The sequence below is a fragment of the Mixophyes fleayi genome, chromosome 5 (genome assembly GCF_038048845.1).
Source record: "Mixophyes fleayi isolate aMixFle1 chromosome 5, aMixFle1.hap1, whole genome shotgun sequence".
NCBI lineage: Eukaryota > Metazoa > Chordata > Amphibia > Anura > Limnodynastidae > Mixophyes > Mixophyes fleayi.
Window position 1 is genome coordinate 188,844,741 of NC_134406.1, and position 22,779 is coordinate 188,867,519.

Below are 22,779 nucleotides of genomic sequence, written 5' to 3' on the forward strand. Positions count from 1 at the left end.
CCCCATCTGTCTCTCTTAGTGTTGTGTGTCTCTGTCTCTGAATTGTGGGTGTATGTCCTTTTTTATATCTACCTTTGTGTGCCTGTCTGACTCCCTTTACCCCCCGTATTATATATATCCCCCATCATCTTCTACCTTTTTCCGCCACCATAAATTTCCCCCTGTACCTCTCACAAGCCTCTTTTTATCTATATATGTAACTTCTCTAATTTTCCCCATCATCTTCCACTTCTCCCTCTTCACCACTTAATTTCCTTCTCTTCATCCAATGAAGTTTACAATGGAGTCCTGGTGGCTGTCGATCAGAAGTGGAGTGGATAAACGAAGGTAAAACAGTGTCTAACACCACATAACTGAACCTGAGGATGGCAGGTAAGCAAAATCTTCTGATTTTAATATTTTTTTTTATAAACTACACTATGGCACTTGCCAAGTCCTCCATGGGCAGATCACGCTCCTTCTCTGACAGTTGGTGATGCCCTTTCAGCGGTGCACACATTATTTCATGAGCCCCTACCATTTATCTGTTGCTGGAATATTGGTAGAAGAGCCTGGGTCTCTTTCTTGTGTTTGCCCCCTAGGCTAACAGTTATCAGCCCACCCCTGTTTGTTGCCCAGCAAACACTGATCTTCTCTATGACCTTATACAAACTGTATGTAAAAATATGTTTTATATTATAACGTATTATATACTGTGTCATCTATGTAATTTACTGTGTTCACTTATTTCTCGTTTGCATTATTTCATGTACCTATACATTTTCCAAACAGGCCCCATCATTCCAAGATCCAGACAAAAATCAATTAGTAGGTTGTGAAAGCTGCAATAACAGGTAGGTGATAGCAACACAGTTTTAATATATAATATGTCATGCCCAAAGAGGTGTGGTTAAGTGTCAGTTTGACCACACCCCTCACACAGTGCAACCACGTCCTCTTTGGAGGCTCTCCGCATTGGTATACTTCTGCTCTCCTTATCAGAGGAGGCCCCAAGAATTTGCTGTGTCTGGGCTCCAAATCCCTCTTGATGTGTCACGAGCCGTGGCGGCTCCGAGCACCGCCGCGACTCTCCGCCCTCATGTCCCGGCAGTCGTCATGACGACCGGGACGTCACTTCCAGCTCGTCCCGGCCATTGCCAAGGCAACGGTCAGGACGCATTCAGACTCCTGCGCTGCGCCCCGGCATGCAGGACAGCCGGGCGCATGCGCAAATAAGAAGAAAGCCAGCTAGCTAATTATGCTCCCCGGGGCTGCCTTCCTCTCATTGGCCAGGGTTAGTATTTAAGGCAGGGAAGGGCAATCCTTCCCTGCCGGTTATAGTTCCAGCTTGCTGTACTTAGCCTGCTCCTGTTATTTGCTCTGGTGACTTTGGATTTATTTACTACTGCCGACCTTTGCCTGTTTCCTGACTCCGTTTGATTGCCTGTGACCTTTTGACCCTCTGCCTGGACATTGACTACGATTATTGCTTGTGACCCCTGATCTTCTGCCTGGATACCGACTCTGCTGGCTTGCCCGTCTCCTATTGGACTTCTGCTGGACCCTCACTTCACTCGCCTGGGTTCTCCACAGTCAGCACGCAATTCCCGACCCTTTGTTGTCTGCAGCCAAGTCTGTCCCCACCACTAGGGGCTCCAGCGAACACCAGACTTCAGAGTAGACTCCGGGTATTGTGGTGCAGATTGTGGGGTTCCTAACATGATGGCCCTGGGTACACCTTCTTCATGGTTTTCGTTATCTCCAATCGAAGTCCTGGGGGGGTATATTTACTAAACTGCAGGTTTGAAAAAGTGGAGATGTTGCCTATAGCAACCAATCAGATTCTAGTTATCATTTATTTAGTACATTCTACAAAATAACAGTTAGTATCTGATTGGTTGCTAATGACAACATCTCTACTTTTTCAAACCCGCAGGTTAGTAAATATACCCCCTGGGCATAACTTGTAGTATCTATAGCTTGTTTCCCATCTGTAAAAAGATAAAAGGAAAGAACATTTTGTTTTATTTCTGATAATTAATGTATAACATGGAAAGAACTTACGGCATAACATGCACTGGATGCTAGACTATGTAAACCATAAGTCGTTTCATTAAACAGTTAGGAGACTATCCAGGTCAGTACAGTATAAAGTGCAAATAATGCTCAGCTCACAAATATCATAAGAACAATTGTAATGATGGAGTTATGATAATTTTATCTTTCGTTCATCAGTTATTCAGATTGTTTCTGTCACAAGGGAACAATCAGTCTATCTATATGCTCCTAATTCTTTTTGCCCTATGCAGCTTCAAAACAGTTGGAATCCCAACCTTATGGCCTGGAATGAAGCCTATCTGTATGATCACTCTACACTCTGATTAGTGAGTGTTATCTTATAAAGAACAGTAAATATTACAATACATTAAACAAACGTATTGTCCAAAAATGTAGACAACCCTAGCAGGGAATATTAGTATGACTACTTTTTAAAAAAAATAAAAATAACATAGCTTCATTTATTGCATTTAATAAAGACTATAAAATGATTTTTTGAGGACTTTAAAATGTCCTTTGAAAAAGTCATAAATCCATCACGTTGCATGCATGTTCTGCTTTAGAAGGCTCAGCATTGTTAAATAAGACTTATGCCTTTATATTGACATGTTCATCATTTTCATTATATTGCTAGTCACACAATCTCTTGCTCTCCCCGGGAAGCACTATAGGTTATTATAAGTCAGAGCATGAAAGCGGTAACTAGTTTGCAGCTCTGCATTATGTGGCAGATCTTCAGTGGCTGTAAGTATGCTCTAATTAATAGAATGTATTCATCTTCCAGCAAATGCAATTTTCTAGATGCTTGTGTAAAAAGATGAGATAGGCCAAGTATATTTTATAAATGTTATAATTAAAAAACATTATGTCTTGCAATAGAGGTAACATCGTTATGTGATGTGGTAAGCCATAGAAACAGCCTTCTGGTCTAAGACAGCAGTGTCCTAAGCAATTCCATTACGGTAATGACAGTTTCTCGATTTGCCTTATCTAGCTCTATATGGATGAGACAAAATGCACTGTGCATTTTTGTGTTGTATCGGTTATGCTGAGAATAGTGTTTTCATTTTCTTAGTCTACCCAAAGGTATTGTACTTTGATTTATTTGGGGAGCCTTAGGGCTCCCTTTCGGTAGCATAATACTATATTTTTTGCATTTCTGTTGCTGGTGGCTTAGTAATGCCCAGTAATACCAGCAGTAAAAAAAAAGCCCATTATTTACCTCCCAACATTTGGGTAGGCGGCCTTGGGACAGGGAGCATGGCTGTTTCATTTTGGGGCGTGCCCACATCATGATGGGTGTATAGCCACATCCCAGATGAGTGCCTAGCTCTTTTGAAGCACTAGGTTGCCCCGTTCTCGTTTCCACTCCACTCCAAACACATACATTGCCATGCACACCAGTTCACCGCAGCTGTGAAGAGGAGATAGTTCCCAACTTACCCACCCGCTGGACAAATCGAAATGTTGGGACAGAGCCCTCAAATCGGGCCTGTCCTTCCTAAATCGGTATGGTTGCAAGATATGCCATTATTGTTTCTGCTGACATATTATTGGGTATTTCTGTTACTGCTGGCTTGCTACTGAACATTACTACAACTTCAGACATTGAAGTCCTATTGCACCACAGTTGAGATCCACAATCAATTACAGGTGACTTAGTAATAAAAAATATAATTATGCAGTTGATAGTTATTTTTATGCAAAAGTAAAAGAATGTGCTGCCCTTGGGAGGAGTCCAGGGTTGCATATGAGACCTCCACAATTTAGCAGGTTGTTTACTACAGCCTCAGACTATGATACCTTTCACACATACATAAACTATGTTGTAAAATGTGCATCTTAAAAAATGCACATTAGTTATAACAGGTAAACAATGCGTGACAATGTAAACCACAATGTTTTCAAGATGCATCCTTGTAAAAATAGAGTTTTGGTACTTGACCAATGAAAAAAAATGTTCATTTTGCTTTACATAAATGCATTAACCCATTCCCACATTCTTGATGTGTAATTTTAAACCCAGAATTGATAAATGGGCTCAATGTAATAACAAATCAAGCTGACATTTTCACAGGAATAAATAGGAATCCATACAGTTCACACTTTTGAATTGATAATTGATTGTTCTGTACAAAAGTATGATAGCCCAGCTGAATGACATCACCAAATCTATTAATGATGTTAGTCACATGATCACCCTAGTCAAATGTGTTAAATCTCAGCCTTCTGCCTTAACTGAATGGAGTAGAGAGTGCAGTATATTCACAACGTTTTGATGAGCATAAAACAATTTTTAAGATATTAATTTGCAGTCCCTTTGTGGCTACATAACTCGTTTTTTTCCAGTATTTTGTACAAGTTTGTCTTAACAGAATTCATATGTCTCCTTTCCAAATTCTAATATTGAAAGAAAATTTCAGTGTAATTTATACCAGTGTAAATGCAAAGAAATAAACATTTGTTTTGGCTCTTCTATTTCTTGAGGAAATACTACTATTGGGATTTAGCTATAAGTAACCCTTCATTCCCTTTTTTTGCACATAGGAATTTGGGATCCAAATTAATTTTTTCTTCTCTGTGCCCACGAATGCCTTAAAGTGGCCTGGATCTCAATTCTAAATCTCAATCAATCACCAAAGCAGCCAGGAATTTAACTGAGGAATTTTAGCAGCTAATTTAAATGTTTTATAAGTGACCTCGGATATAAACATTGATCAGTTTCTTTATCTTACTTTGCACATCCACCCTGTTTGTCTATATTTTTCCAGCTTGCACTCAAGTGTGTTTTTTTATTCCTCTTCTAATATTTTTTATTAATCGCCTAAGTTATAAATCCCATTAATCTCTATTCCTTCCTCCTTACAACTCATCTATATTATCTCGCTAGCCTCATTCAATAATTTACCAGTGTTGCCTACATTGGTGATTAAACCAGAGTTATGCCATGTCAAAGTGACTTTGCATATAGAGAGCTTCTGTATTAAAGAGATAACCCATTGCAGCTCTGAAGGATCTACTCAAGGCTGAGTAGAAGGGTCTTAGCAGTTATTATGGTTTAAGTGTAAAAAAAGAAAATAACTTAAGAAGGTTTCCATGAGGTAAGACTTACCCCACACAATTATTTACTTTTCTTTACATTTTGCTGTTGAAAATTGTTTTATTGTTGTTATTTGTGAGGACCCTTGATTACTTTTCTTTTCCTTTAATATCCATATAATTATTAATATTGAACAGTTCCAGATGTGGAAGCCAATTTTTAGGCAGGAACTGTGGGAACAGGAAAAAGCTCCTGTGGTAAGTCACAAGAAAAAGACCACAATCAAGCTTAGACATAGGGAAAAGTGATTCAAAAGAGCCAAAGAAATTAGACAGAACTGAACAATTTAGTTTGCCTTGCCACCAACTGAAGTAATAGGTGGTAACAAGGTGGAAATCCACACTTTATATGTTTGTGAGGATGGAGGAACAGCGAAAAGCCATCCACGCTTACTCCACAAGCCATGACATTGGGAAAGGAGGGGGAATGTATTTTAGTCTAGCGCAGTGGAGAATACTTTCCGTGTTGTGCAAGGTGCTGAAATGATTTGAATTAGTCACCTGTAAACTGAGTTCAGACACTGATAGCTTGAGCAAAGTGATTCCCTTAATTAGACTTTTGGAAAAGCACCTTGAAAAATTGAAGGAGGAGGTGAAAAATAGAAATTACGCTAAGTATGTCAGACTTGTAGATGAAGTACTTTAATTGCTTCGCCAGGTTTGAAGAGTTATCAACTTCTAGAAATTGTATCACTACATTTTTAGCGACTATGCTTGATCCTAGGTTTAAGGGCTATGTCTTCTCTTTATTTCCCACTGTCCCAGATCACAAGAGATGCAATGATCTCCTGGTGAGCAAGTTGACAGCTGAAGTGGTACCTGACACAACGGTGTCCCCTCCTTCAGTTTCTCAGGCTACTGCTGCTAGGAAAAAACTATGCTTTTCTAAGAGTCACAAGGATGATGCAGATGATTCAGCAGAACATTTTGACATTTGGTCTGGTCTAAAAAAATTGCCCAAAAATCGTGATAGCTCTGTCGTAAAATGAACTACAAATTCCATGAGGAGGGACTTTACTGGCATTTTAGATTCAAGTACAGAGACTTCTGTAATGGTGGATTTTAGCGGGGATGAATTAGTATTGTGTGATGATGTACACACTGATGAGGGTGAGGATGATGACAATGTAGATTGCAGGTGCTGGAATCTAGCTGAGAGACGGAAGCTAGCTGATGCTGGAATGCTTATTAATATTTGGGTAAAATGACATGCTGGCAATTTTATGTTTTTCTACAGCAAAGTTTCACCTTTATTAAAGATGTGCTTTTTTCTTTAAAAAGGTAAATGCTTTATTTTTTACATTTTTGTTATTGACATTTATGTTACAGAGACTTCTGTAATGGTGGTTTCCTGCGGGGTTGAATTAATATTGTGTTAGGATGTTGTACACACTGGTGAGGGTGAGGATGAGGCTGCTGAAGATGATGACAACAACATTTTCCCACTGTAGAGTTCATTGACAGCACTGTTGCCTTAGCTGCCTTAAGCCCACTGTTACCATGTTTTGTGGGGGCCCAAACAAACCAAGCACTTCAGCCACAAAAGTGGCACTCCTTGTCGCTGAAGTGCTTGATTTGTTAAAGTGTGCATGTCCTTTTTAGATCCATTATAAGGGTTAGGATCCCAAGGACAATTCCATCTTGCACCACTTCTCTAGTGTTTATAGCAGTTTTCTTTGCGGTTTGGGAGATAATCTCAGACACTTGGGTGCCCCCAAGACTCATAAACATAAGCATTTGAATCTCTACAGGGGCACGCAAGGGTAACCGGACAAGGAAGGGATACTGAATATCAGTGGTCAAAGTGGAAATTTAGAGGTGCCGGTATGGAAATGTAAGTGAATGGAATTTGATAGATTTAAAATTAGGCATTCGGAGAAGTGGCGGTTTGGTATTCCATCATATACCAGCCCATTTCGACCACCAGTGACAGATGCAGCACAGCTACTGCAAAACATCACTGAACCAACTCCATGTTTAACTGTAGGGAAGGTAATCTTTCCATTTTGCTTTCTGAAAACATAAGGATGATGTGCTTTACCAAAAAGTTCTAATTCGGTCTCATCTGTCCATAGGACATTTTCTCACAAGCAATTTGGCTTGCTCAGGTATGTTTTGGTAAACTCCAGTCTGGTTTTCTAAAGTTTGTCTCTCTGCAGTGGGGTCTTCCTGTGCCTCCTACCATATAGCCCTCTTTTATTGAGTTGGAAACAGATGGTATACGTTGAAACTGTCGTACCTTGTGTCTGAAGGTCAGTTAGATCTTTTTGGCAGTTGATCAAGGTGTTTTCTCCACCATTCAAACAATCCTACACTGCCGTTATCTATCATATTTTCTCTTTCTCTTAAGGTTGGCTACCATGCCATGGGCATTATACTGCAGAATAACATTGCACATTCTTGGCTTCACTCTTTTGTCTGACCTGCTCAGACAATTCTCTGACTTTCTTTCTTTTCTCCATGCTCTTTGTTGTACACATTGTGAGACAAAACAGAAGAATTAGTTATTTTCTCTATTCAAGATTGTTTAATGAGTGAATTTTATTTTACAGGCATCTGCTATTCACCACAGATGAGTTCAAATCCAAAGTGAAGGAGAATCATCTGCTGGACATCTAATTATTTATAACTACTTCTAAAAGATGCTAATAATTGTGTAAGGCCCATTTTGGATTTATGGGTGGAATAAGCTACAACAGTAAGTTTTTCTGCTTGTTTGTGTTTAATTCTACTAGCAATCATAGAAATACATATGTTGATACCAAAATGGTCACATATAAAGGACATAATAACTCAGGGAAAACAGATAAGGCCATCAAGGGCAGATCCAGACAACATAGAAGTGTAGTCAGGATAAAAAGTCCATGTCCAAACACGCAATGCATACTTGCCAACTCTCTCTGAATGTCAGGGAGACTCCCTGAAATAGGGGTGATCTCCTTCACTCCCTGAAGAGTCTGGCATTCTCCCTGATGCTGAGCCAGTACAAGACGTTGGCTTCGCCATCTTTGGCATGATGACACAGTTCAGAAATTGTGTCCTATGTTCATGTATTGATGCCTATGGATGTGGCCATTTTCATGGAGACCAAGATTTAATCAAAGACTGAAAGGTAATACGACATGACTTCAGTAATGGAGACAGAAATGTAAAAGACACTTCAGTCTCTAGAGATTCATTAGCTGCTTTTCTTTAACGCATAGTTGCCTACTCTCCTGGAATGTCCAGGAGACTCCCACATTTCTGGGAGACCTCCCGGGAGAGCAGGGCAACCCCCCAGTTCTCGCCCTCGCAATAGATAAGTGGTGGGGGATGGAGCTCAATGACCCAAATATCACGTCATTTTAGCGTCATCTTCGCTTAGAGGGCAGGGCCAAATTGATGCGATTTGTCAAGCCCCATCCCTGACACGCCCACCTCCCTCGGGATCTCTCTAAAGCCAAGGCGGAAAAGTGGCAATAATGACGTAATGAAACTGTCGCCTATGGATAAATTTGGCAGATATTGCATCTATTTAACATGGATCCCTGCTGTATCCTTCCTCTGTTATCGCCATCTCAGGATGGCGTTAACACAAGAAAATGATAGCAAAAAAGTTTAATTCTTAGAATGGACAATATTTTTTAAAAAAAATGTTTATGTTTAAAAACAATTTTAATCTATATTTACAATTTAATTTTTATTATTTGTTTTTATCTTTAGTAAAACTGAAAGCATAAGTCTGGACTTTCAGTTCCATGTTTATGCGTGGACCAGCTAGGCAGGTCACGCATGTGCATATCCCCTCAGACTGCACCGGCGAAGCGGTAAAGTAATCCTTAGCGCCCTGTGCTAGTATTACTGACACAGCTGAGTATTGCTCAGTTGCCTCACAAGATTAGAATCAGCAGCAGCAGCAGCTACTTATATAGCGCCACTTATTCCGCAGTGCTCTACAGAGAACTCACATCAGTCCCTGCCCCATTGGAGCTTACAATCTAAATCCCCTAACATCCACACAGAGACCGACTGGAGTGCCACAGACTAGCCAAGCCTGGTATGTGGTACACAGAGCAGTATATAGAGACAATGGATCTGATTCAAATCGGTACACATATTGGGCTTAATTTTCGTATTCAGAAAGACTATACAATTTCTGTGTAGTTCCATCCATACTCAAATCAAAGTTTTACTTAACAAATGTTAGGATTTGAATAGGGGTGGCGATACTCTCTGCATAAACAGTGCATACTTTTTAGGAGCTTTTGTACTATGTTTACTACATGCATATTTACAATGAACTCACATCAGAAGACACATCATTTTTATATGATTATAATTTAAAATACAAACTGCTAACAATATAACAAACCAACTAAAAAAAATAACACCATTAACTATATTTTTTTCAATATACTATATACAGTGCATTTGAGAATTCTTTTTTATTTCACCTATTATTTCAAAATACCTATTGAAATAAATAACTCTTCAATGCGTACAGTGCATAGAATGTGTACTGAAAATAAATCTTAATTGAATACAGTTGTTCTGTGCTAGCTACTGAGCAAAGCATGTGTGAAAGGTACACAACAAAGACAATGCTTTGTCGATCATCACTATCATCCGGCATTTGCCCTTTAGCAGGTGCAAAAGCTACAACGGAAAACAATCATAATTATGACAAACACATCTGCATGAACAAACCTTTACTGTACATGGCCTACATTAGTCTGCCCCTTCTCTCCCCTGTTCTGCCTCACAAGTTGTAATGTTGAAAAGTGTCAGATGCATGCGTATTAGAAGTCTGTGCAATTGCGTGCAGGTGCATAAGCTTGGTTTCTGGGCATGCGCAGTACAAAACCACATAAGATACTTAAGCAAACGGAAGTATGTCCGGATTTTAATCACTCCCAATATGCCATATAAAGCAGTATAAAAGAAGAAAAGCTACATTTATGCAGACGTGATGTTTTGTTGATTGTGGTAAACACATAGTTGGTGACTTCTTGATGTCAGCTTCCGGGAGCTCCTGGGGGGAAGGTAGGTGTGCGGGGACGGAGCTTCGCATCATTTTGGCCCTGCTCCCCAAGATGTAATGACGCAAAAGCATCAAATGCCACGATTTCCTGAGAATCACAGCATTTTGGATATAATTCTGCCCACTTCCTAGAAGTGGGCAGATGCGGGAGGCTGGCATACTCTCTCAGGAGTCCGGGAGACCTATTCCAGGACTGTTGGCAAGTATGGGTAAACAAGTATGGGTAAACAAAGGATCATTATTTTTTCAGTACACTGGTCCTTATCACATATTTATTGCAAGCACGATCAATTTTCTATACCACATGTAATTCAAATGGGGATGATCCTTCATATTTTCCTACTCTTTTGAAATGTCCAGGAGGCTCTCGAATTTTGGGGAGTTCTTTCAGAGTCCCAGAGGAGAAGGCACTGCGAATTTCTGTGAATCACGTCATTGAGACCCCAATCATGGCCATTTCACTAGGAAGTAGGTGGAATCAGATTGAAAGGCCTGCACTCCATGGGGTCCAGCACAACTACCCATAAATTCAGGAGTCTCTCGGACATTCCAGGAGACTAAGTATAAATGCTAGCACTGTCAGATCATTGATGTTTCAGGAGATGTGACAGGTGGATTTGCCCTGGGTGCTAAAACATCTTATCCAGGCCCTGCTTAAATATTTGCATGGAAGTAGATCCATATAATACATGCTTAAATATACTTGTACTGTTAGAGATAATAATCAAAGAATAAATAACTGGTTTGGTGGGAATTATTGACAGTTCTATACAAAATACCACTATCACAATGCGTGATTGACTGCACAGGGAATATTGTATATATAAATGAGTAGTATCGGAAAGTGAAGACAATATCACTTGACAGCTATCTTCATCATGAGCTCCAAGAGATTTGTTAAAAGTACGTAAACAGTGCCTATAAGAAGCCATGCTGTCAGAAAACGTTCAAAACTTTGCAGAATGTTTGCTAATATTAGCTACTGGATTTTTTTTAAATAGATAAAGAAGCAAGAAGAATTGCAGGACATGACAGACACACCACATGGTTTTAGGTTGTACAGCGCCATCCAGACTTTTTTCTATGCTCCAACCGAGAAAAACAAACATCATTGATGTACTTGCTACACATGTTACTCAGCATAGCTTTTAATTAATTCCCTAGGCAGGAAAGGGCAAAAGAAAATCCAACTTATGAGGCGCAAACAAAAAAAAATGTAAATTACAGTTTAAAAATTCACTGAAATTGGGTTTTGATGCACACAATAATAACATCTACTGAGAATTATTTTTAGCTTTTTTTTTATTCAGTAAATGTACTAAAATAGATTTAGGAAGCAAAATCTGTGTGTACTATTACCGTTACAGAAAAAAAATGAACTTAACAATTTGGACTGGCACACAAGGATACCATGGAAATCCCTGGAGGGGAGCTGGCCATCTGACTGATGCGCTGATGGATTAGCTGGATCCTTTTAAGAGGGCCCTGGCACCCCCCGTTTGATTTTGTGTACTGCTGCAGGACCCACCAAGAACCGATTACAGCACAATAGAGCATATGTATGTAGCTGTCGTGTTTTTTTTCATGAGATGGAGATGGCCCCTCAAATCAGGGTTTTTGGGGTGTAGCTAGCAGGTGAAAAGTGCTAGGCCACCCTTCTTACATAAAAAACCTCCTGCATTGTTGTGTACACCATTAACACAAGGATGCACTGCGCGCATGCCGGAGCGTGACATATGTCCCAGCACTCCTGGCTTTCAGGACATCTAGCACCATAGTGTAGTATAGAAAGAATGTGGTGTGTACATAAAGAGTTCACAGTCTTGGCTTGCCCCTTAGAATGGGCAGAAAAGTCATCAAAAATCGAGATTATCCCACTAGAATCCCAACATTTGATAGACTGTCCTACCTGTTCTTCTCACTTTCACCACCTGTGGCTGCTGCTTTCATTAGTTGTGGCTTGTCTGGATCCTGGAATGTTGGGGACCTATTTGAAAAAAAAATGGGTAAATTTAGAAAATTACAACCAGCCCCGGCGTTAAATCAATAGCACCCACGAGTAATAATTAGGCTTTCCTCCAGCCCCATTAAAAATATAGTATTCCCATTTAATAAATAAACCTAATTCCCTCCATGCAAACAGCCCCAGCAATAAATTAATAGTATTTACATTTCAGAAATAGACCTCTTTCCCGCAACCATCGCAGTCATTAAATAATTCATACTCACATTTAATAAAGAGACCTCATTCTCCCCAAACTCACTCCCATATTCAATAGCCCCCAAACCACCCCACCTTTAATTAATAGTCCCTACTATTAAATTGCCCTGCCATCACCCCACAAACAAAATAGCACCCATTAATTAGCCACCATCTGCCTCACACACACTACATTTCCACAAGCCCCCTGTGCCATCACACACACATTACTGTGCTCCTTCATAACAACCACGCTGTGCCCCCTTATGATCACACTGCGCCCTCCATGCTGCTTTTCCCCCTTCTTCATCACACTGTGACCCACCCTTCTTCATTACACTGTGCCTCTATTTCCCCCTTCTTCATCACACTGTGCATCTCTCTCCCCTCCTTTCTTTATCACTCTGTGCTTCTCTCCCCCCTTTCTTTATCACTCTGTGCCTCTCCCTCACCCCTTCTTTATCACTCTGTGCCTCTCTCCCCCCTTCCTTTTTCAATTTGTGCCTCTCTCTCACCCCTTTCTTTATCACTCTGTGACTTTCCCCCTTTCTTTATCACTCTGTGCCTCTCCCCCTTACTTTATCCCTCTGTGCATCTCTCTCACCCCTTTCTTTATCACCCTGTGCCTCTCTCTAACCCCTTTCTATATCACTCTGTCCCTTTCTGCTTTCCTCCCCTTGCCTCTCCGCTCCTTTATTTACCTTCTATTAGCTTCATTTATCTCTTCCCTCTTCTGTCGTCTTACTTCTTGCGTGGTCCTCTCTGCGCTGCTCCTCACTGAATGTCGGGCTTGACTTGATGATGTCACGCCCGACATTCAGTGTGAACAGGGCAAAAAGGAGGGACGGCGCACCGTGATCATGTTTTTGTCTTTTAAACTATCCAGCTCCCCCCACCAACGAACGAGTCAGAGCTGCCCCTGAACCACCTCCCCCCTCCCCCCCCCCCCCCGGTGTAAAAAAAAAAAGGAAAAATTTATTGTGATTTAAAAAAATAAAAATCGCCAGTGAAGGCCCAACTATTTACCCGGACCCCCTGGTATGTCCGGGCCCGGGTAAATAGTAGGGCAGCCACCCCACTTCCCCCCTCTCAGCGGCCCTACCTCAAATACAGACTCAACTCCAAAGACATTCATCTCCCTGCAATCTGAAATCAGCATCTTTTGTCTATTCCCATGCACTTCATACACTTGTGCATTGGATTTTTTATTATTTGTTGTCCCATGCTGGACAAGTGAACTAGTATTTCTGCTCTTGGTTGTGTATAAACGGCTAGAGAACATTGGGTTGCACACTGAACTCTCATTCATCTGGCCAATCACTACTCCTATACAGGACCTGTTGCACTTTGGAAAGGAGTGTATGAAATTGAGCCTGCAACTCAGCTTACCAATTCACATTGACTTCCATAGAATTCCATACTAAACTAACAGACTGACCAATCGTACTACGCAACCCATGCCTTGAACTTTATTCACAACGGGTCTTGTATTACAAGAACAGTTTTTAAAATTCAGATACCTGTATTAATCCTGATTAGCGCTGGCAGCCCAGAGGTGCGAAGACTAACGGATCCTCCAGTATTCACCAAGAACCGCTGCAATGGATGGACTTAGCTGTTGGGAACCCGCAGGTCGCGGCCCTCAGGGTTGCCTCAGAATGTAACACTAGATCTGAATCACCGGATAATGTCTCTAGAGAAAGGCTGATCAGGAATATTGCAAAGGAGGAATCCAAGTAGTCAGACATGTTGGAAAGCTGGTACACGGATATCAGACAGAAACTTGTCAGACGCCAGGAACTGGTACACTGGGATCAGGCTGAGAGAGTTGTCAGACACGCTGGAAACTGGTACACGGATCAGGCAGCGAAGTGCACAAGGATGTTCCACAGACTTGGTCAGACAGGGGATACTTGTACACGGTTCAGGCAGCGAAGTACAAAGGATGTTCCACTGACGTGGTCAGACAGGTGATACTGGTACACGGATATCCAAAGGGTAAAGATAGCACCAGGGGCTAACTGGGAGTGAGATTCACAGCAAACGAGTTGCACTGACACCAAACAAGTGTCAATGCAGGTTTAAATAGGAACCGGTTTGAAACTTCCACCCCAGAGACCAGATCATGTGATCGCACTGGAGAGCCGATCACAACACTACAGACAAATGCTGGAACGAGTGACAGGTGAGTATCCAATCAGTGTGATCCAAGTGCCGAGAGAGGCACAGAAAGTCATGATGGAGGCATAAACAGTAAGTTTCGTTATAGTACCCCGGCCATAAGGGTGGACTCCCAACACCCTTAAAGGGTTTGTTGGGAAACTTCTTATGAAACTGTTTGAGTAATCGAGGAGCATGAATATTCGAAGCCTTCACTCATGAACGCTCCTCAGGGCCATAACCCTTCCAATCAACCAGAAATTGAACCGCACCTCCGGACCTATGAGAAACCAACAATTGTTTAAACTCATATTCTGCATGATTTTGCAAAAGAACCGGGGGAGGAGGCCTCTTGTTGGTAGAGAATTGGTTCAAGACCACTGGTTTCAATATAGAATTATGGAAAACATTAGGGATTCGAAGGGAGGATGGAAGTCTAAGCCTGTAGGCTACTGGATTGATGACCTCAGCACAAGGAAAGGGTCCAATGTATCTAGTTGCTAGTTTCATACTAGGAATCCTTAAAATAATATCTTTGGTGGATAACCAAACCTCATCTCCCGGAACCAGCTTAGGAACTGCATGACTCTTTTTATCATAAATTCCTTTAGAACGTATGAAGGAATTCTTTAGACTAGTCTTGGTCTGGGTCCAGATGAGAGCAAAATTACGTGTGAGGGTATCCACCGCCGAAACTGAAGAAGTAGGGGCTTGCGAGAATGTAGGAGGCCTCGGATGACACCCGTACATAACAAAAAAGGGAGAATTCGCAATTGCCTCATGATAGTGATTATTATGGGTGAACTCTGCCCATGGAAGAAGTTCAACCCAATCTGTCTGATGAGCCGATACAAACATCCGATGGAACTTTTCAAGTTCCTGATTGGTCCGTTCAGTGAGTCCATTGGACTGTGGGTGATAAGCCGAGGAGAAATCCAATTTAATGCCCAATTTGGTGCAAATTACTCTCCAAAATCTTGAAATAAATTGTGAACCACGAAAGAAGCAACAATAATTTAATTACAGTTGCGTGCCAACGGCTGCCTGTCACTAGCCGGGACACAGGGGCAGTGTGAGGCGCCCTGGTAGTTCAGGCACCAGAGTGAGTATACACCTTCTTGGGGGGCCGCCTCTTCTGCAAGTCTCAGACAGTCCTTTTACCTCGGGGTTGCATGAAGTTTCTACCAGGGGAAAATAATTTTTCAGTCCTCCCTCCACATAAATATATATGAATCCCCTGGTTTGATTCAGAAGGGCAGCATTATGGCACAGAGCATATAAGTAAAGAAGTAAAGCAAGGTATTGAAAGCCATGCTCTTGGCAACCGATGAATGCATTGTAGTGAGCCTAATCTTTGAATTTTTGTAGTATGGGTGTAGGACGCCTTCATCTCTTAGCATACTCATTTATTTATTTAGTGAGAGCAAAGCAAGTAGATCTTTACAATTGGGTATCTATTTGTCTAAATATTTACTGATGCCTCTGCCCATCTAATGACATTGGACTGTGTGTGCGTAGCGTTTCAACTTTTTATCTCTTGTACCTCACACTAAATTTTTGTTATTGTGTAATTCATACAATGGTCTTTTGTTCAGTCGGTGGCATGGCAGATGGCTTTTTTTTTGCAGCAGCTGCAATGTTCTTTATGAGGTCACTGAATGTCGAAAATGCCCAGTAAAAACCCTCACACACAAACTTTCTTTTTTAAATATAGATTTCACTGAATAATCCTTCCGAATAGACAAGCATTGAAAAATAGAAATCATATCTAATTCAGTCTGTAACTCAGTCTGTACATACTGTCTTGTACTATTATATGTATGCAAGGCAATGCATTAACAACAACCAGTAGCCATTAGTCTGTGTAAAGTCTATTTAAGATTTAAATTAAAAGCAATTGATCAGCAAACTATTGACAGGATTATACTGCTTCCCTAAGTCCCTGGATCACCCTTAATGCTATTTCATGATCATAGCACTGCAGCTAACCTCTTCCCTACATGCTGTCTCTTCTCTTCTAAAATGGCACTTGAGAGAACGAGTGAGGACAAAATATGTAAAAAATCATGGAAATGACATTTTGCCTCGTTTTGAGATTCGAGTTTGGTGGGAAAAACCGAATCACGATTCAGTTTCACTCAGATCCCCAACGTCGGATTTCAAGCAATCCAAACTGCATATCTCTATTAATTACTACTGGAAAACCATGGAAGCAGTTAACTCTGGAAGGACTTATTTATCAGGGAGACCGATCCCCTTACCATGATAAAGTGCTTATTGGTTTTTGATCTTTGGGAATTGGTGTTGAAGTTTAGGCTTCTACCAAGTCTCACCATGACATTGTGCTATTGGACAGTTGTGCTCTCGATTTATTACATTGCTGTGTGGATGTCCTGAACTGTCCTCTCCATTGGGAGAGTGACCCAACTGGAGTAGAGAGAATACTAATGTGGTAGGAACCTGACATTCAGAGGATAACGTGGCTGTGTCTGGGATCAGCAAGAGGACTCAACCTCACCACTGTGATTGTCCTGGAAATATCATCCGTGAAGTGGACTAGCAGCATTTCTCTGTAAGAATTGCAAACGTATCACTCAGGACTTAGCCAGAGCAGAGACTAGGGGCCTGATTCATTAAGGAAAGTAAGGCAAAAAAAGGAGTAAGCTTTCTCCTGGACAAACCATGTTTCAATGCAAGGGATGCAAATTAGTTTATTATTTTGCGCATAAGTTAAATACTGGCTGTTTTTTCATGTAGCACACAAATGCTTGATAGCTTTATTATTACACTGAAATTTAAACTTGATCTAGGATATGCCCTATCCCAACTATAAATCTGTCCTTAAATTTACCTCCCCCTCCAATGTAACATGGTTTAGCCAAGGTGCAAAGTTACTCCCTTTTTTTGTTTTCCTTTCCTTAATGAATCAGGCCATATGTCTGTAAAGGTCCAAACTGTAGAGTTGGTGTCACTAATTGATAAGTGTTGATTTTATATAGTTGAATTGACGTATTACATTATATTATTATATATACCGTATCTGCCCTATTGTCCTTATCTGTGTGATTTGCAAACCCTATGTGCTGTATGTATAGTGTGTATGTTTTAGCTCCAACACCCTGTACTGTGACATTTTGCATTACAAAAGTGACCCATCAGTGGTTGCTGCAGGCTTCTTGTGTCTGACTTGCATGCTGTGTTCTTTTAACCCGCTTGTTACTAACCCAGCTCATTTTTTAACCATTCTTATCTGCTGTCTGCACCGAGCTGGGCTGTAACTAGGGCTGTGCGACAGGGATGACCGCCCAGGGCGCAATGCTGAAGGGGGGCGCAATTTTGGAATATTTTAGGTTAATTTGGTTAAAATTGAGGGCTAGGGGGGCCGAATTGTCTTTCTCGCCCAGGACGCTAGAATTCTAAGTTACGGCTCTGGCACTGAGGTTATCTTGCTGCCTGCCCTCGAATATTGCACGCTCTCTGGTTTATCTTTTGTATACTGCCTAGTGTACTGCTACACTGCCTGCCAGTTACTTCCAGTCTCAATACCTCTTTGCTAGCTGGAACCTTTAGTAAACTCTTACTTATTCCGAGTACAAGTCCTGGGGGTATCCAAGTGCCTGTGAGAATATCACTCTCTATCTACTCACCATAATCTATAATTCATTGACACCAGACATACACAGCATAAAAATACAAAAAGAATAACATCAATTCAGCAACAAATGTTTTTGTAATATTGAAACACAGTTTCAATCCCTATATTGTCCAGTATTTCCATTTTGGTCTACCCACTGTAATTTAAACAAGCTGAAAATACAAAAGGTATTATAATGGCATTTTATACCACTTGACTGGAGGGGTTTTCTAAAATATATTTCTATATAAACAAAAAGAATTAAAATAACACACCAAAGTACCAATTACAACTCACAAAAACAGGTAATTCATGTTTTTAACATGTTTAGCCAAAAAAGTACATTTAATCAGAGAAAGTGGGTTTTCAAAAATAGCAGTTATTGGATGTGATTGAGTTATTCAGGTGAAAAAAAATCAGGCGTTGCATCTCTAATTCGTAAAACAATTCTATACACATCTTTTAGGTGTTGGTGGGCAGTATTTGATAATTATGTAAGTTTATGAGGCAAATATCATTGGTTGGTTGGTACTGATCTATAAATGAAATGTTAATGCCTTTAATATTCTTCCTATACATTATACAGTTCCTTAGAGGCACTTATATTGATGCACATATTTTCACATATCTACAAAGGAAGAAAATTAATACATTTTTCTTCTTCACTTGACTTCCACTCTCCACAGGAGGGTCTGTTTCTGTAGAGACAAATAAGTAAACATACTTACTTATTTGTATATATATCGTCAACATCACCAATTATTTATATAGCGCCAGCAAGTTCCGTAGCGCTTTATAATTGAGAACACACACAGTAATAAAACAATACTGGGTAATAGACAGAGAGGCAAGAAGGCCCTCCTCTCAAGCTCACAATCTATATATATACAAGTTAACCTGTGCATGATACTCATGCATTCTAGTCAAATCAAGCTACTTAAGGTGTTAAAAAGGTTCTTGTCATGCATTTGGGCCATAGCCCAGGCCTCCTCAGGGGAAGAGCCTTACTTCCCGACGCAAGCACCCTTTTTTAACGTGGTTTTGTCCACATGTCACCACCTCATCATTTTTCTCCATCACCTCATCCTTCATCTTTATCGCCACATCTATCCAGATGTCTATCCAGACACAGGGATCTCTCTCAGCGGTCCTGGGTATCACACTTCTCTCACTCTGTCACCCCTGGCAACCACCAACCACTCCCAACTGTCACCCCCGGCAACCACCAACCACTCCCAACTGTAACCCCTGTGTCACGGGCACTAGGAGTCTTTGCCCAGGATATCACCAGATGATGTTCTTACCAGAGTAATATATAGCTGGTACTATGGTCCTCTGGTAGCAGGGTGACAACGGAACAGGAGAATCAGCAGATGGTGAGAGAATGCTCAATGAAAGTCTATGACTAGCAGCAACTGGTAATGACTTAGATGTATGAACACGAGGAACCAGATGGACAAGTAAACGTGAGGAGAGTCAGTGGTCTGCGTACAGCAAGTTGTAGCACTGCTATAGTGAGGAGGAATGTCCAGGAGTAGAGAGGAGGTAGTGAAAGTCAGTGGTCTGCGTATAGCAAGTTGTACCACTGTCTATAGTGAAGGAATGGGTTCCAGGTGCAAGTAGGTAACGGGGAAGTCAGTGGTCTGCGTACAGCAAGTTGTACCACTGCTTATGTGAGAGGATACTGGAAACTGGTGCCAATGGGAAACAGGAGTCAGTGGTCTGCGTTCAGCAAGTTGTACCACTGCTATATATATGTGAGGAGGGGCACGAGGAGATGAATGGAATACAGAGGATACACGGGCGGCACACAGAACTTGATCCCACGATGATAACCACAATACAATAATAACTGACAAGCGCTGCTTGAAGTATGCAAAGTCACTATAGAGATCCAGGTAATAGGAAATAAAGTCAATAGTAACAATAGCTTCAGTAGATGGAAGACTCCGGAGATGAACACAACACAGTCCAGACGGATATGCAACACAATAGCAAAGTCAATGGAAAGTATGCATACCGCGGTTCAAGAGAGCAGGCTGTCAAGGAGCAGTGCAGGGATATCTGAACGGCTGAATGCCGGCAGGAGGAGAGACCACTGGAGGATGGAAGCGGTAATCAGGTTGGTGCAGCGCACGAAAGGTAACCGGTAATCAAAGGAGCAATACTCAGGAAGCAGTAGTAAGTAAAACTGGAAACATGATGAACACAGGAGAGTTGAGGCTGTCTGGTATCCGGCAGTAGTAGCGGAGGCAGCGGAGGGGAGACACGCTGAACACAGGAGAGTAGAGGCGGTCTGGAATCCGGCAGTAGTAGCGAAGGCAGCGGAGGGGAGACACGCTGAACACAGGAGAGTAGAGACGGTCTGGAATCCGGCAGCAGTAGCAGATAGGAATCAGTGGAGAGCTGACACGATGAACACAGGAGAGTTGAGATGGTCTGGAACCCGGCAGTGGTAACGGAGGCAGCGGAGAGCAGACACGCTGAACACAGGAGAGTTGAGGCGGTCTGGAATCCGGCAGCAGTAGCAGATAGGAATCAGCTGAGTGCAGACACGATGAACACAGGAGAGTTGAGACGGTCTGAGATCCGACAGCAGTAGCAGATAGGAATCAGCTGGAGCTGAATACACGAGGAAACACAGGAACACCTTCAGAGGCTCATGGGGAATGAGACTCCAAGATCAGGCAACTAGGTAATGATCACAGGTGGTTTAAATAGGGAGGGTTGCCTGATCATCCAATTAATTAAAAGCAACAGGTACTGAAGGTTTCATAAGAGCTGCACATGCGCAGACCCTCAGGATGGCGGACGGCCACGGTTCCTGAACACAGGAGAAATGGCACTCACAGTCCGGTGAGTGACAGTACCCCCCCTTTTAAAGGTGGGCACAGAAAACATTGAACCGGGTTTGTCCGGAAACTTGGAATAAAACTTCTTAAGAAGAGCTGGAGCGTTGAGATCTTCTGCTTTAATCCATGAACGCTCTTCAGGACCAAAGCCCTTCCAATGAACGAGGAAACTAAGAAATCCTCGTGAAATTTTTGCATCTAATATGTGAGTAATCTCAAAGTCCTCCTCTTGATGAGCTTGAACTGGCCGAGGTGCTGAAGGAGAGACCGAGAAAAGGTTGATGATAAGAGGTTTGAGCAAAGACACATGGAAGGCATTGGAAATACGAAGGTTCTTAGGTAGTAGAAGTTTGAAACAAACTGGATTTATCACTTGAATGATCCTATATGGACCAATAAAACGAGGAGCAAACTTCATAGATGGGACCTTCAAACGAATATTTTTGGTTGATAACCATACAAGATCTCCGATTTTAAGTGGTGGAATAGCCCGTCTCTTTTTATCTGCAAAAGACTTATATCTGGCAGATGTCTTCTTTAAACAGGTTTTGACCTGAGACCAAATATTTTTGAAGGTCTGACAAACAGTCTCTACAGCAGGAACTTGGGTGGGAGGGAGGGCAGGAAATTCCGGAAAAGACGGATGGTGACCGTAAACCACAAAGAATGGAGTTTTAGAAGATGATTCATGATACATGTTGTTATGAGCGAATTCAGCCCATGGAAGCAAATCTACCCAGTTGTCTTGGTTGGCTGAAGAGAACATCCTTATAAAAGTCTCAAGATCTTGATTGACCCTTTCGGTTTGTCCGTTTGATTGAGGATGGTAGGAGGATGAGAGTGATAATCGGATACCCAAGGTCTTACAAAGGGCCCGCCAGAATCTGGAAACGAATTGCACTCCTCTATCTGAAACAATCTCGGAAGGACATCCATGAATATGGAAGATTTCTTTGATGAAATAATCAGCCAGAGTAGATGAAGAAGGTAAACCGGTCAAAGGAACGAAAAGTGCCATCTTCGAAAATCTATCCACCACTACCCAAATAGTATTGCACTTTTTACTAGGAGGAAGATCAGTAACAAAGTCCATATTAATATGGGTCCACGGCTTGGAAGGAATGGGTAGTGGTTGAAGCAAACCCGCTGGAGTTCTGCAGGGAGTCTTAAACTGGGAACACAATTCACAAGCAGCCACAAAATCTTTGACATCTCTCCTCATAGAAGGCCACCAGGAACTTCGAGAAAGAATTTTCAAAAGTCTTGCGTTCACCAGAATGTCCAGAAAAACAAGAAGAGTGAAACCACGAAAGGATTTTCTTCCTAAGAGCAGGAGGCACGAGGGTTCTCCCAAATGGTAGCACCTTAGTGGAAGAAGCAGCCAGAGAAACACATTTGGGGTCTAATATAGAGTGGTTAGGACCATCTTCAACGTCTGAGGACGTCACAAAAGCTTGAGATAGGGCGTCTGCTTTTTTATTTTTTGCAGCTGGTTTGAAGGTTATGATTAGTTCAAAATGAGAAAAGAAAAGAGACTATCTTGCTTGACGAGGATTCAAACATTGAGCAGACTGTAAATATGACAAATTTTTATGATCAGTAAAAATTGTCACAGGATGACGAGCTCCTTCCAACAAATATTTCCATTCCTCTAATGCTACTTTTATAGCCAGCAACTCCTTGTCCCCGATGTTATAATTTTTCTCTGCAGGCAGAAGACCCCGAGAGTAAAAGGCACAAGGATGGAATTTTTGTTACTCCGATCTTTGGGAGAGAA